The 14,503-nt window shown below is 46.2% G+C and overlaps 1 protein-coding gene across 31 annotated transcripts in view; it reads right to left on the bottom strand.

Moving 5' to 3' along the window:
• CACNA1C (calcium voltage-gated channel subunit alpha1 C) overlaps positions 1-14,503 on the bottom strand; it is a 776,856-nt gene that overhangs the window by 153,124 nt on the left and 609,229 nt on the right. The gene's annotated exons all lie outside the window — the stretch shown is intronic.

Genomic DNA, 14,503 nt, shown 5'->3' with positions numbered 1-14,503 from the left:
CCCCTCCCCACTCCACTTCTTTCCTGCCTTTGTAGTCAAACTGCCCTGGGTATGAGTACTGGCTTGGCCCCTTATTGGCTGTTTGGCCTTCAGCAAATGATCTAAACCTCATCTTTTTCATCTGAAAAAAAAAAGAGCTAATAATACCAATCTTGGAGGGTTTAAGTGAACATTAAAGATAATATGAGTTAAAGGAGGTGCTTAATAAGTGGTAGCTGTCATCTATAATATTCAAGAATAATACTCTGTGTATAGAATGCCTGGACACTGAATATATTTATTGGGGAATGAAAAAGCAAAACACAGGCCAAAGAAAAAAACCCCAGGACCACTTGCTTTGCATCTCAAAGGTCATCTGGAGTCTGAATATTTATTGGTGATGATATATGTAGTCTCAAGGCCAGTTCCTAAGGATGGTTGAAGTTAGCCACGTTCCCTTTGGGGCCATCAACGTCCCAGATGTCTTCATCATTGTTGTCAGTCCTTTCATAGAAAATTCATGAAGTTCCTACTGTGTGCTAACAGTAACTTACTGTGACATGGTCCCTGCCCTGGAAATCTTTATCAACTTGTGAGAAGATAATTTGTGAAAATCTTTAAGTATGAAATAATCATGAAAAAAATATTTAAGCACAACTGGAAACAAAGATATGTGCATTAGACTCCCTTTTGCATCTCATTATTTCTTTGTTTTAACCTTAAACTAAACCAAGGATTTGCCAGAGGCTGTTCTGTTCTCCTAACCTATTCTCTGCCATGTCAGAAAGGTTATTTGTGACCCCAGCCTGGCCATGGTGGTCCGACCAGTCTAACTCTGGATGCTTCAGTCGGGTCAGGATGGACTTACATGGCTCAGGGACCCTTTCAGGATGGCCACTGTTACAGACTTCTGTGTAGCTTATTTGAAAAGAATTTTTGCTTCTATGAACCAGTGACACTAGTTAACAGAGCGATATGGGGCCTCAGTTTCAGTTTGGTTTTAAATAGATTTTGGTCTAAACATAGTTTTTAATATGCAACGATTGGGTTAGTCTAACGACAAATGTCATCCCCATTATTGCCAGAGCAACATGCCATTTTCATTAGAAGTAATGTTTCCTGGCCAGTAATGTAAGGCATGGAAAATAATTTTTGGTCATCAACAATTCCCTTCAGTTTCACTGATCTGATTAAACTTAGCAATGGAAAGAGGAATTTACAAATTAGCTGCTGTTCTGTATTTATTACCAAAATGGTTGCTTTCCACTACATCCAGGAGATACAGTTGAGATCTCATTAAGTCTCAGCTTGTGATAACATTTACTCCATAAATCTCCATTGCAGCCAGTGAATGAAATGAGCATTATGCCAAAGACCATATAATGGATGAAATCAAACCTCTGCCCCCCTTGGAAGGCAGCTGACCTTTTCAAGCCTTAAGCGTATTCAGCTTTCTGGTCCTAAAGAAGCTGCTAGGAATTTATTCTTGGTACTCTCTTAACCATTTCCTGACTGCCATTCTTAGTTGGCTAGCTGGCCTCATTAAGAGAGAAATAAAACAAGGATATTTCCAACACTTCTCTGGGTGTATTTGAGGAAGAAAGGGGAGAAGAGGTGAGTACATGAAGGATAACATTGCAGAATATTTCTGTCTTGTCCCAGAAGTTAGAAGGAAGTATGGACAGACAAGAAATGGAAGATGAAGAATTAATCAGTGTGTGTGACTCATTACATATTCTCTGCCGGACCAGATCTGGCCCTATCTGATTTTAGATCTGACATAGTGACAAGTCTGTTCCCAGAGGCAGATTTCCAAAGACTTCCAGGCCGAGACCCTGCTTTTCTCCCCCCATTCCCCACCCCTTTTCCAGCCAATATTCACTGACTGCCTATCTACCAGGCTCGTGTGCTAGAGATGGAAATGCAAAACCTCCCACCCTGATGAGGTGTACAATCCAGCAGATGGTGCAAGAAAGGTAAGTAAGTAGATACAATAATGACCTATAACCATAAGTGCTGTTACGCAGGCATGGAATAGGTATTCTGGGGGCACAAAGGAGGGAATGAGGAGAAGGAGGGGTGGGGAGTGTAGGGAAAGTAGAGAGGGAGGGGACACCTGAGGGGGGCCATTTCCAAAGGCAGATGGTAGAGCTGGGTTGTCCAGGTAGGGAGGGCAGGGGGTATGTAGGTGCCAGGAGGGTCTTTGGAAGAACAGGCTGGCTTTCAGGGTTCAGGGAGTCCTGCAGGAGACCCAGTACAAATCCCAGGAGTCTGGGGACTGCAGGGGTCTAGACTCAACTACATTTCTCTGAGGCTTGATGCACTGGAATGATCAAGGTTTGGTCCAGACCATTAGGGCTAAAGATAATGTATGTCAACCTGGAACTATAAACAAACCACAGAGCTGGGAGGGGTCTTTGCTGTCTGATCCAACCCTTCATTTCACAGATGAGGAAACTGAGAGGCAAATTGCTAACTGGTTGTTGAGCAAGACCTAGAGGTCAGGTGGCCTGTTTTTCTCAGGCTTCTATGAATTCCACAACAACATCCTATGATTGTTCAAACCCCAAACTCTGGCATCCTGTTAGGAGAGAAAGATGAGGGTCATTCATCTCATACTGCTAGACTCTCAACTCATCTAATCAAGGGGTATGACTTAATGGATAATTGAATTAATCCATTTTGAATCTCTTTCATAAAGGGATTATGAAAATTACAATTCATAGGAATTATTTTATACCATCAAAGAGGTCCAAGAAGAAGCTCTACAGTTTTACTGAAGCTTGGGATCTTCTTGGTGAAAACCTAGGGTGCTCTGCTTGTCAACAACTGGCCACTGCAACTTCCCAGTCATTGCAGAAGGGCAGACTGAGCTGTGGTTCAAGGGGTAGGACCCCACCACTGGCATTACTTTTCACACCAAGCAGAGGCTCTGCCCTCAGGTGATAGCAGGGATCTGAAGCAAGTATTGATAAATACAATGAGACTCTAATTCTGAACATTCCTGACAAATTTTTTCTTGCCTATGTTTAGTGTGTGTGTGTGTGTGTGTGTGTGTGTGTGTGTGTGTGTGTGTGTGGTGTGTTGTTGTTGTCAGATAATTTTGTTAACATAATAACTGGCCTGATATTGGATACCATTATCATATCTCATGAGTCATTGAAATGAGATATAATGGTTGGACAGGCTGATGTGAAGCTTGGAATTGGGAAGGTAAACAAAGGCTTTTCCCCTTTAAGCCAGCCTGTCAAGCACATAATTAGGGCTTTTCACCTCCTTAGTAGGTTGTTGAGAACAGATCTATTATATCATCCCAAGCAAGGCACAGACAAGTTTCAGTGCATTTGTAATCATTCTTTAACAGCGTATAGCCTGTGTTTTTATTTTTTCTTGACCTCTAATCTTGGAATGTTTGTGCTCCTGCATAGGAGGCATTCTCTGAAGTCCTCTGAATAAGATTCAGGGTACATTAGTCAAAACCAGCTTTACGCTTGGCAAATAATTTTTAGAACATGACTTAGGGAGCATCAAAGGCTCCTCTGTCCAGACATTTAAACAAATATCTCAATATCCTTACTTTTTTTTTTTTGTAAAACAAACAACACTGAAGGACTTTATCATAGTTCAAATATATATTTTTGGCAGGATAAACCTTTAAACATCTTTCATCAAAGCTCTGTCTAGTGAATTACCCCTGCAGTTCTCTTTGCTGGGGGTAATTTTGGTCAGTCTAATTAACTAAGATGAATTAAGTATAAATTGCAAAGAATGTATATTTTTATGAATCTGAGTTAATGGCTAAATCTTTCCTTTTCCTTTTTTCCCCGCCCAGGCTATCTGGAGACTTCCTCTGGAGTTGGACACTCTACTCCTTTCCTCTGGTCTCCCCATAATCTTCACAGGAGCCCATCAGTCATGGACTGTGATTTGAGAGTAGGGCCTTAAGTGCAAACACATTTCCCTGTTCTTCCTGTCCATGCAGAGGGGTGGTGCTGACTGTCACCGCACGGTGGGTCCTGCTGGTGGAAAGTTAATGGCATTTTTAGTGAAGTCCAAGTTTAGGATTGAAGCCAGGTGTTTGGAAAGTGCCAAAACTGCTTGCTGTGTTCAGGGAGGCCCTCCCCACTTCCCATTAAGTTACCTTTAGCACCTTCTGTGCTGTGTCCTGACAGTGCTGAAACCTGCACGGGTCTCTGCAAGAAAGTGAATCTGTGAGCACTGTGAGCAGGGAGGAAATCTGTCCTTGTCTGTCTTCAGAAGACAAACCAGTTGGTAGGAGCCGGGGCCCTGTCGAAATGGGCCCAGCAGCACTGACGGCAATAAGGTGCGGCTGGAGGATGTGTGGTTCTGCCCAGAGGCTGGGACATGGAGTCAGGGACCTGGGGGCCCCTGTGTTCCTCAGGATTTTAGGACTCTAACTTTCTGATTGTGATGGAGCCACTCACTTGGCTAAAGAAGGAATCCAAAGCCTAGCACAGGGCTACAGAGAGATCACTGCAATGGACTGAATGTTTGTGCTGCCCCCAATTCCTGTTGAAGCCCTAATCCCCAAATGACAGTTATTTGGCGATGGGGGTCTTTGGGCAGTCATTAGGTTATGAGGGAGGAGCCCTTACAAATGGGATTAGTGCCTTGTAAGAAGAGGCCAGAGAGCCAGCTTGCGCTCTTGCCACTGTGTGGGGGACACAGCGAGAAGGTGGCCCTCTGTAAACAAGGAAGGTGGCCCTCACCAAGGACCTGACCCTGCTGGCATCTTGATCTCAGACCTCTAGCCTCCAGACTGAGAAACAAATGTCTGCTGTTTAAGCCAGGCAGTCCATGGGAATTTGTTATAACAGTCAGACTAAGACAGGAATAATACTTAGATGGACCCGCCCTCCCCTGTCCAGCTTTCCCTCTTCTCCTTGCCAGCCTAACACTGACATTTTCCCTTCTGTTTTCAAGAATCCCATCCGTGTTCCCAGGGGAGCACCTTTCTATTAAGCAACTCTCTTAAGGGAACTCTGCTCTTCCTGACCAAGCTTCAGTCCTGCTTCTCTAACCATGAGGCTTAAATGCAAAGTGATCATAATGAAGACTAGTCCAGTACTTACGACAAGTCCTAGGAGTTTAAAGAGGACAGAATCTTTCCTACTATATGGAGCGGAAATCTCCTCTGGAACAGTGGCTATCACCAGGGTCATGTGTATTTCCATTTGGCGAAGTAATCCTGATGGATAAAGCCATCAAACCCCATGTTTGGGGTTGTTACTCAGCTTCTTTTTTCCATAAGCCACTTAACCATAAGGCAAGGATTAAATGAGGCAGAGTCATTTGGAATTCTACATGGGATGCCTTTCAGGGTGAAGGGACGCTTGTTGGTGTGTTTATTGTCACGGACAGAAAAGTGGCCTTTGAACAGCAAGGGACAAAGGGCATGACAGTGCTCCCTGCTACGCTCCTCCTTATCCAGAGGATCAAGTCCAAGTCTGACGCCCTTTGGGACCAGGCCTCAGCCTTCCTTTCTGGCTTAATCTTTGGTTTCTCCCCTGTGCACCCTAAGCTAAATATTTTCTTTCCTCCCTTTCTTCTTGTTCCTTCTCCTTCTCCTCCTCTCTTTCCCCCTCTCCTTTCTCCTCTTCCTATTATTTGCTCATATGCTTTATGCATCTCCCTCGGCTTACAATGTCCTTTCTCACCCTTCTGGCCTGTAAACTGCTACCAATCTGTGGGTAGCAATCACACTGCTATGGGCTACCCAGTCCAGGTGCTACGCCCCATGGGAACTCAGCTGGACTGTTTCCCAGCCCCCTGGAAGCTGAGCGGCACCAATAATTGTCCCGGCTAATGGAGTGTGGGTGGGAGTGATGCCCACACTCCCAGGCCTGGCCTCCCAGCCCGCCCACATGCCCTGCCCCGCTCCCTCTCCTTCCCTCTGCTGTGCAGATGCAGTGATCCAAGGACACCCCTGCGGTCCCTGGAGGGAAGGAGCCTTGGTCCCTGAAGACTGAGGAAGTGAACTTTCCCTCCTGCCAACACTGAGCCCACAGTGGACTGTGGGGCAGAAAGAACCTTCACTGTAAGAAGCGATGGAGACTTGATCTGGGGTTCTTACTATAATACAATAATTAGACTTCCCTGACTGATACAGCCCCTCAGAAATCATTCTTGGGGTGGGAAGCCCCTCCATTCTCTTCTAAACCCTGTTCTCCCTCCTCTGTACTTCTCAATACCTCGCTCACACACCTTATACTCATTGCTGTAACCTTGTTATTTGTCCATCTGTCTCTTTAACTAGGCTGTAAGTCCCCTTAGAACACAGATTGGGTTACTTATCTTGGTATTCTGAGTACCCAGTTGGTCCTTAATATGTGTTGAGTTGAATGGACAAGTGTCTCAAACAAGCAGGACAGTTTGGCATGTGTGGGGCTCCAGGTGGTCTCCCCCAAACTGTCTCCTTCCAAGGCTGGCAATCCCAGTTTCTGTGCACTTTCCACTGACCCCTCCACGCCATGCGCCCCGTGATAGAAATTCAGTATGTGGCTAATGTCCCTCCATTACCAGATGATAATTTTCCACATCAGCAAGCAACGACAGAGGCAGGAGCTGTCACTCTCTCTCCTCCACTAACAGCCTTCTGACAGATACTGTATCTTGATGTGACATGTGGTTTTTATCCTCCATGTTTATGTGGAGGGGAGGGGAGGGGGGCTGGGAGTCAAGGTCACTCTTTTTGGAGGCTGAGCACTGGTGGTCGTAGAAAATGGAACAAAGAAAAATTTAAGATGATTCATCTCCCCTTCGAACCCTCCGCTGAGCTACTCTCAGCCCCAGGTGTGGGTCTGTTTGCAAAGTCCCACATTAAAGTCAAATCAGCACTTTATTGGTGTCCACCTGGGTGAGGCAGAGTGGGCAGAGCCACTTGTCAAGGGTTTTGTGGCTTCGGGGAAGTGACAAGACTTCTCCAAAGGTACTACATATATACCCCTCTGTGAGGCTGTCCCTGGCCAGAGAAGCCCCTTCTGGATCCCACAATACTGAGGTTCCTGGGGGTGTCAGAGGCTCGGAAGTGACGGCCCTGCAGCACTGCCAGGCCCTGCGCCATCAGAGGCAGATGATAGCACATTTGTCATGGTGCGCCTGCCAGGGCAGGAGTATGGGAGGTCAGTGAGCTACGAGACCTCATTCTGGAACATTCTGGGTGACCCACATCCTCTGTGAATCAAGTTCAAATGGCACCCTGAACTGAGAGGAACTCTGATAGGTCATGTAATTGATATGCCTCCTCATAAACCATCTCATAAGCCATTCCAAATGGAGGTGCTGCTCTCAGTTAACTGGTGTTTTTTTTTGCTTGAGCAAGATAATGCCATAATTTGCTTGCGTACTTCCAACATAGTTCTTATAATCATAAAGCTTATCTTTTCTTTCTCCCCTTTTTAAAGAAAATCAGACTTATGCCCCTTTATGTTAACATTTAAGATCAATTCTTCCTGCCTCTCTTTTCCTCCTTTCCTCCATCCTGCTTTGCATATTAGAATGGGGGTGACAAATGCTGGAACAAAGGCTTGGGGTCCAGAGGGGCCCTCTTCTAGTTCCCCTCTGGTTGGAGGAGGAAGACAGCCACATCACTGAGGAGTGTGGTACAGAGTCAGAGGAACTGGACTCAAGGCCTGCCTATCTGAGATTAGGTGCGACGTGCGAGCTGTACAACATGAACAAATCAACTTCTCTGAGCTTCAGTGTCCCCAACTATAAAATTGGGATATTAATACCCACATGAGATGATCTTAGGAAAGACTAAATGAGATCATCTATGTTTGCCTTCTCTACATGCAAGGAAAGGACACATTCCCTCTCCTGTCCCCGCCCTGCCCTGACTCTGCCTTCCAGCCCAGGAGAGCCTTTGTTACCCGCGACTGGACAGAACAGTCAGACCCCTTCATGCTGACCTGATGCTGGTTGTGGGCAGGCCATGAGTCTCCTGTCAAAGTGCTATGTGGCTGTCACCTGTCCATGCCTCCAGGGGCATACAGCCGCCATTTCAATGGGAGGCCTGTCAAGGCCTCCTGACAGGCCTCCTGACAGATCGACATTAGCAAGCTTTACCCATAGCCGATTTTGCTTTAAGAAATGTATGGCAGCTCACTGAGATTGGGTTGTATGCCTCCTTCTCACTGCACACTCAGCATGGCCCCTCTGGTAGCTCTTCCACAGCTCTGCAGGCATGGCAATGGCATCTGCAAACTATGGGGTCAGATAACATGGCAACCAGATTGTGCTCCGAAAGCAGACGTGCCACCCAAGGAAATACCTGCACCGGGGTCCCTGTAATGACCTGATTCATGGGACCCACCCTGGGGTATTGATTACTACCAGAGCCCCAGGGTATAGCAACTCCTAGTAATCACCAGTGTTCGCAGGGCACAGCACCCTCTCATTTCTCATGAGCTCCCAACACTTTCCCACAGCACTGCAGTTCCTACCCTTGCTGCTGCCCCTGCTTACAGGGGTTCCATGCCCATCCACCTGTTTTCAAATGGCATTTTACAGAGTGGAGAATGATTGAGAGCTATTGGGGAGCAGAGGTGTACATGAAAGCACTTTGAGAGGAAGTCATTAAGGATGCCGCAAGGAAGTTACTTCTGCACAGACATAAGTCTAGTGATGGTCCGGGCTTCCCTGTTCCATCAGCTCAGGGTCAGGAGGAAAGCTCTTTGCCAGAACTCATTCCTACACATGCCTCACAAACTCCTGTGGTCATGTGACTTACATGTGTGATACTGTTCCTAAGCCCTAGGCTGTGTCAGCAGTGGAGACACAACGGTGAGTTAGGGCAGCTGGCTGCGGCCCTCATCTCGTAGCCCAGCAGACATGCCAAGAAGGGGAGATGCCCAAGTATCATGGGAACAGAGGCAGAGCTGGGAGTGCCTCCACCTAGAGGCCTCAGAAAGCTTCTTTGAGAAGTTCCACGGTGTGGTGAAGAGTCCTGTGTGGGGACAGAGGGCACCTGGGTTTAATTCTAACTTCTCTAATAATTAGCCCTGGTGAGCTGTTCCCCATCTTGGGCACCAGGTTCCTCATCTGATATCTGTGGCAATTTCCAAGCGCTAAAGTTTTAGGCTCTGATCAGGACCAGCTGAAAGTTAACGAGAGGGACAGGAATGATACCTGGGATCTGCACAGAGTGGCATGGGGTCAGGATGGCCCTCCAACACACAGTAACTTAAGGGTGCAAAGTGAGCAAGGAAAGGCGTCCAGGAGAAAACCATCGTTAGTGTCTCTTCTCATGCCATCTGAGCCAGATCGCCTGGTGGGATTCTGTGATAGAAATCTAGACGTGTGGCAACCCATGGCCACGAGCTAGGTCGAGGTAAAAACCAACTGTACTGATTAAAATGTAAAGAAAAAGCTCCAATAATAATGCACATGCCCTTGTATATAATGTAAGTCAGTGATATTCAGATTACTGTTCTCAAGCTGCAGGGGCCCTTTCAAGAGTAACCTGCAGCTCTTGTAAGCCATCAAATTTCCAGATTTCAAATATGTACTACCCTCGACTCTGCAGGGCAGGCAGCAGTCGGTGGAAATCTTGTTAATGATGATTGCCCAAGTGGCTCCCGAGTCACATGCCTGAATACCACAGGTGTAAATATTTAATCCTGCTTATTGGTGTGGAAATTCAGTGTTTGGCTTCCACCGTCTGTCCATCTTTTATGCACTCACCCCCATACTTGTCTGTCTTAGGCTGCAAGCTTTAAAGGGCTGAGGCTGCATTCACATTGTCTGGATGACACGAGAAAGAGATTCCTACATGGATAGGCATTTAGTAAATGCACTTTTTTGATCTTCAGGAGGAAAAAGAAAGAAGAAATTCCCATCTTTATCTTTTTCTTTGTGGCTTCTCCCTCTAATGCTTGACCTTCTATCAGACTAGACATTCGAGCCAGAAAACGAACCCTGTGCCTTAAAACAGTACATTTCTACTGACGACAATGACCCCTCTGTAGCAGTGATCATTTTGTAATTGGCGCCTTCAAAAGGGATGCTCACTGTTGTTTGGAGGGAGGGCAAAGTACTCACTCTTATCCTAGTCTTTACTGGAGAAAAGAGGCCAAGGCTCAAGTGGCCGCCCACTCTGGAAGTGACACAAAGGGCAATGGGGTACAAGTGTGCCCCTTCCTTATGTCTCTTCTGTCTTTTGGGCCCTGAAAGGGCCCTAGTGTGTTCTCCTTTCTCCCAAGGCTATCTGTAACCAATTGCAGAAGGAAATATAGTGAAGGGCTGGGCTCTAGACAGCGACGCATTAGGGCCCCAGGTACGCTGAATTATGTGATCTTCCTCTCTCCCCTTTCTAGAAACCCTCAGATGGCTGGCAGCTTGATGTTATCCTGGGAAATCTCCAGGCTCAAGGCACTCACGAAACAAGACCCTGTTTGCCCTCAAGCTTTGGCCGTCACCATTGCACCAAGCAGCTCTTGTCAAGGCACCAGTGCCCCTGCCCTGCTTAGTGTAATGATGAGCTTCCAGTGCTCACCTAACTTGCCTCCTCAGCAGTGCTGCCCCCTGCCTTGCCTTTCCTCCCACCTCTCTGCCACACCTTTCTAAGTCTCCTCTGCTGGTTCTGCCTCATCACCTCAGCCTGAAAACATGGGGGACCCAGGTTCCTAGACCTCATCTCACTTCTGTCTACACTACTCCCTAAGTGATCTCATACGGGTTCTTAGACCTCACCTCACTTCTGTCTACACTACTCCCTAAGTGATCTCATCCAGGCAAATGGGTTTAAATACCTTCTACATGTTGTTGATGTCTCATATTATAATTCTGTCCCAGACCTCTCCCCTGGACTCAGGCGAATTCCCAATTGCCTACTCACCATGTGCACTTGGATATCAAATAGGTATTTTAAATGTAAAGGTCCAAGATGGTTTTCCTGATATTCCTGCCCTGACACCTATTCCTCTCACAGTCTTCCCTATATCAGTAAATGAGGATCCCACCCTTACCTGTTTAGGACAATTGCCTAGCAATCTCCCTGACTGCTCTCTTTCACATCCCATATCTGATACATCAGCAAATGATGTCATTCTGGAACCTGACTGCATCACCTCATTGTACTAGGACAGGGGGAGCCTGACAGCATCTTCCCATTGTTACCAGGACTAGGTGCCTCCTCCCTGGCTCCCTGCTTCACCTTCCCCCACCTCCATTCCATTCTGCATGTGGCCACCAGGGGGCTCCTGTTAAACATGGGTCTCAGCTCGAAACTCCCAGTGGCTTCTTAGCTCACTCCTAGTAAAGGTCCAAGTCCTTACAGTGATTTTCACGATGAACTTCCTGGTTACCTTGGACCTCATCACCTACCTCTCTCCCCCTTGTTCACCCTCTCCAGTCACATTAGCCTCCTCTCTGTCCCTCTAATGTGTCAGCCCTGCTCCTGCCTGAGGCCTTTCCATTGGCTGCTCCCTGTGCCCAGAATTCTCTTTTCCCAACTATCTATATGGTTCATTTCCTACTGCCTTCAAGTCTTTATTCAAACACCATTTTCTCAGTGAAATATTTCCCAGCCACCCTACCTAAATTACAACCTCTCAGCGCTCTGTTCTCCTTGCTGTTGCATCTTTCTCCATGGTACTTATCGCTCTCTGACATAATATTTATTGTCTGTTTCCCCACTAGAAGATAAGTTCCATGCAGGCAGGGATTTTTTACTATTTTGCTCATTACTATATCCCTAGCATGGAGCAGGTCTTTAATTGGCAGATGGTTGGGTGGAAGAATGGATGAACTGGAATATATTTTAACGTATAAATTACTGGTGATATCTCTATTACTTAGAGAAATACTTCCTAACTATGCCCTTCCTCTCTGTTGTCTTCCCTACAGCTGTTCTTTTGATTTCCTCAGTGGTTTTGTAGCTTTTCCCAGAAAAAATGAATAATTGGGCTCGCGCAGGTATGCTCAGCTACCATGTAATGATGTGTCACTGAATTACTCCTGCATTGGAGCCATCTCTCTCAGCAATGTCTTACACCAGTGGCATCTCCTAAGTGCTGACAGGACTTCTTCCCAGGGTAGACAACGCAGAAGTTGCCACAGCCGTTCATGAAGAGTGATGATGCCTTTTTTCTTAAAAGACTACTTAGTTTTTGAGCTGAAAAGAACTGGCAAATACCCTGTATTGTAATCTTTTAGCAATTTCAAAGAGTAGGACACTACTTGAATTGAAACACACACAATTTATAGCAGCATTTCTCCCCATGCATTTGTTTCAGAGGGCAAACTATGAAGTTCTGAAGACAAGAATACCATTTCTGAGCCATGGGCTTGCCTTTCCTGAAAATCTACTAGGTTGCCAATTCCCTAATAATTTAATCACATCAACTGCTTTTAATTGGACTTCCCCAATAGACACAGTCCTTTAGACTCTTTTCCTGGCTCCATTACTGAGTCTCTCACATTCATTTCACTGCATGTGTCTATTTTACTCTATATCTTGTTTTTACACACTCGTTCCCTTTCCGCAATCCCCTAGAATTGTTCTACCACCATTTTTACAATTGAAGGAGGCAGGCACCCATTCCATTCTCCTCGGAGAAGACTGGCTGAGGACAAGAAGCAGGCAACAAAGAGTCTTCCAGCTGTCAGGAAAGTACAAAGTGGGAGGAACAATAGTCTCCAGAGGCTGGTTGCACCCATATTCAGGCTTATGAAAATCTTGGCAGAGGTTCTGTCCACTGGGGTAGGCAGTTCATCATGCTCTTCCCAAAGCTTGGCCAGAAATGTGGGTAGATGGGCCTAGTCCCAGTGATCTTCTCCAGTGGCAAAGAATTCTCCACACTGGGAACTCCTTGGAATGTATTCACTTAATGGGCAGGACAGGGAAGCAGCATACCTCTTAAGAGCTCTTGCTTTAGGTGGAGAACAGAATAGCTACGTGTGTCTGTGAATAGCAACTGACTGCTAACAGGTAGTGGGTGCCGCACATTTTGAAGAATGTGCTAAGAAACATGCTCATCAGCATTGATCAGGAGCTTGGGGCTCCATCCTGACATAGGATGGAGAGAGGGGCCAAGGCGCCAGTTCCTGTGCTTCAGAGGTAAGCTTCTCTGTGGCTCACAGGCCACCTTATTTATTTACCATACCACTCAGTGCCACAGGCTAATTAGCTACTCCACAGCTCCATCAACACTGTAATAGAATCTGCCAAGTGTTTTTCCAGAAAGACCCTCAGTGGTATCATTGTTCACTGTTATAATCCATTGAAGGCCCTGTCTTCCAACTTGCAAAATGACTCAGTAGAGCGCGAAGGTCTCCTAGGTTATTAAATTATGTTGTTACCAGTCCCTTGTTGTTTGTGTGTTTTAATTTTGTATTTGCACCTTGAGCAGAGTTATCAGAAAGGGAGCAGTTGATAGATGGGTTGTATCGCTGGCTGTTTCCTTCCCTTCCTCTCCAACCATTCCATCTCTAGATTCCCAGTTCGAACCCAGATACTAATGAGTAGAAACACACACACATCTGTCTGGGGGGTTTGAATGCAGGGACACCACAATGTCTGCTCAAAAGGCCGACAAATTAGACTCACTGTATTTCCACGTATGTGCTAGTGTATGTATGTACCCACAGGCCTATGTACTCAGGGATTTTAAAACTGATGGGAAGACTGTAGTTTTCTCTGAGTCAGCTGTCCTGACAGGCCAGCAGCCTTCCCGGCCTCCTCAAGGAGAGACGCATTTGCTCAGAAATGACATCCTGCTGACATCCCTCAGTCAGCTTCCCTGAGCCTCAGTGGGTCTCGTTATTTCCCTCTCGCTTAAGGAATGTTTTTGGCTTCCCGCTCGTACCTGCTTGACATCCAAACAGCAGCTGTTTGGTTGGCTATCTAACTTGTTTCTAACTTGTTTGGTTCCTAACTGCCCCAGATGCTCAATATTTAGTGACACATTTCTAAGTGAGGCTACATGAGGACAGAAATGCACCCATTCAAACATGTGCAATAAAAGGGAAAGACTGCACACAGAAAGAGGGAGAGGAAGTGTGGTAGAGTCACAGAGCCTGAGGTCAAACAAAACACGGAGAGTAGTTAAAGCTAACCCAGTGGTTCTCAAATTTAGCCTCCATCACAACTACCTGTGGGCTTATTCAAACCGACTGCTGACCCAGAGTTTCTGAGTCAGTGGATCTGAAGTGCAGCCCAAGAATGTGCATTTCTGGCAAGCTCCCTGGTGATGCGGTGCTGCTGGTTGTGACCACACTTTGGGAACCACTGGGCTTATCTGATGAGAGCCTGGATTTCCATGATTCCTGCACTTATGAGTCACTATCATCTATCGCTCTAATTTCTATCCCAGCAATAGCCCATCCAACACTCTGCTCCATGCAACTGCAGAGGAAGGGATTTGGCTCAATTTCTATAATCTAATTGTATTCGGTCAAATGCCTCTGGGCTTCCTCAATCTTCCCATTTAGTATTTTCCCAGATCTTTGACTCTAACCTCCTTAAGAGAAACCTTTGGCTCCTTTTCCTATAAGAAAGTGC

This window comes from Hipposideros armiger, unplaced genomic scaffold (genome assembly GCF_001890085.2).
Source record: "Hipposideros armiger isolate ML-2016 unplaced genomic scaffold, ASM189008v1 scaffold_213, whole genome shotgun sequence".
Classification (NCBI taxonomy): domain Eukaryota; kingdom Metazoa; phylum Chordata; class Mammalia; order Chiroptera; family Hipposideridae; genus Hipposideros; species Hipposideros armiger.
The sequence above is the reverse complement of the archived record's forward strand: the minus strand, read 5'-3'. Positions and strand labels throughout refer to the sequence as shown.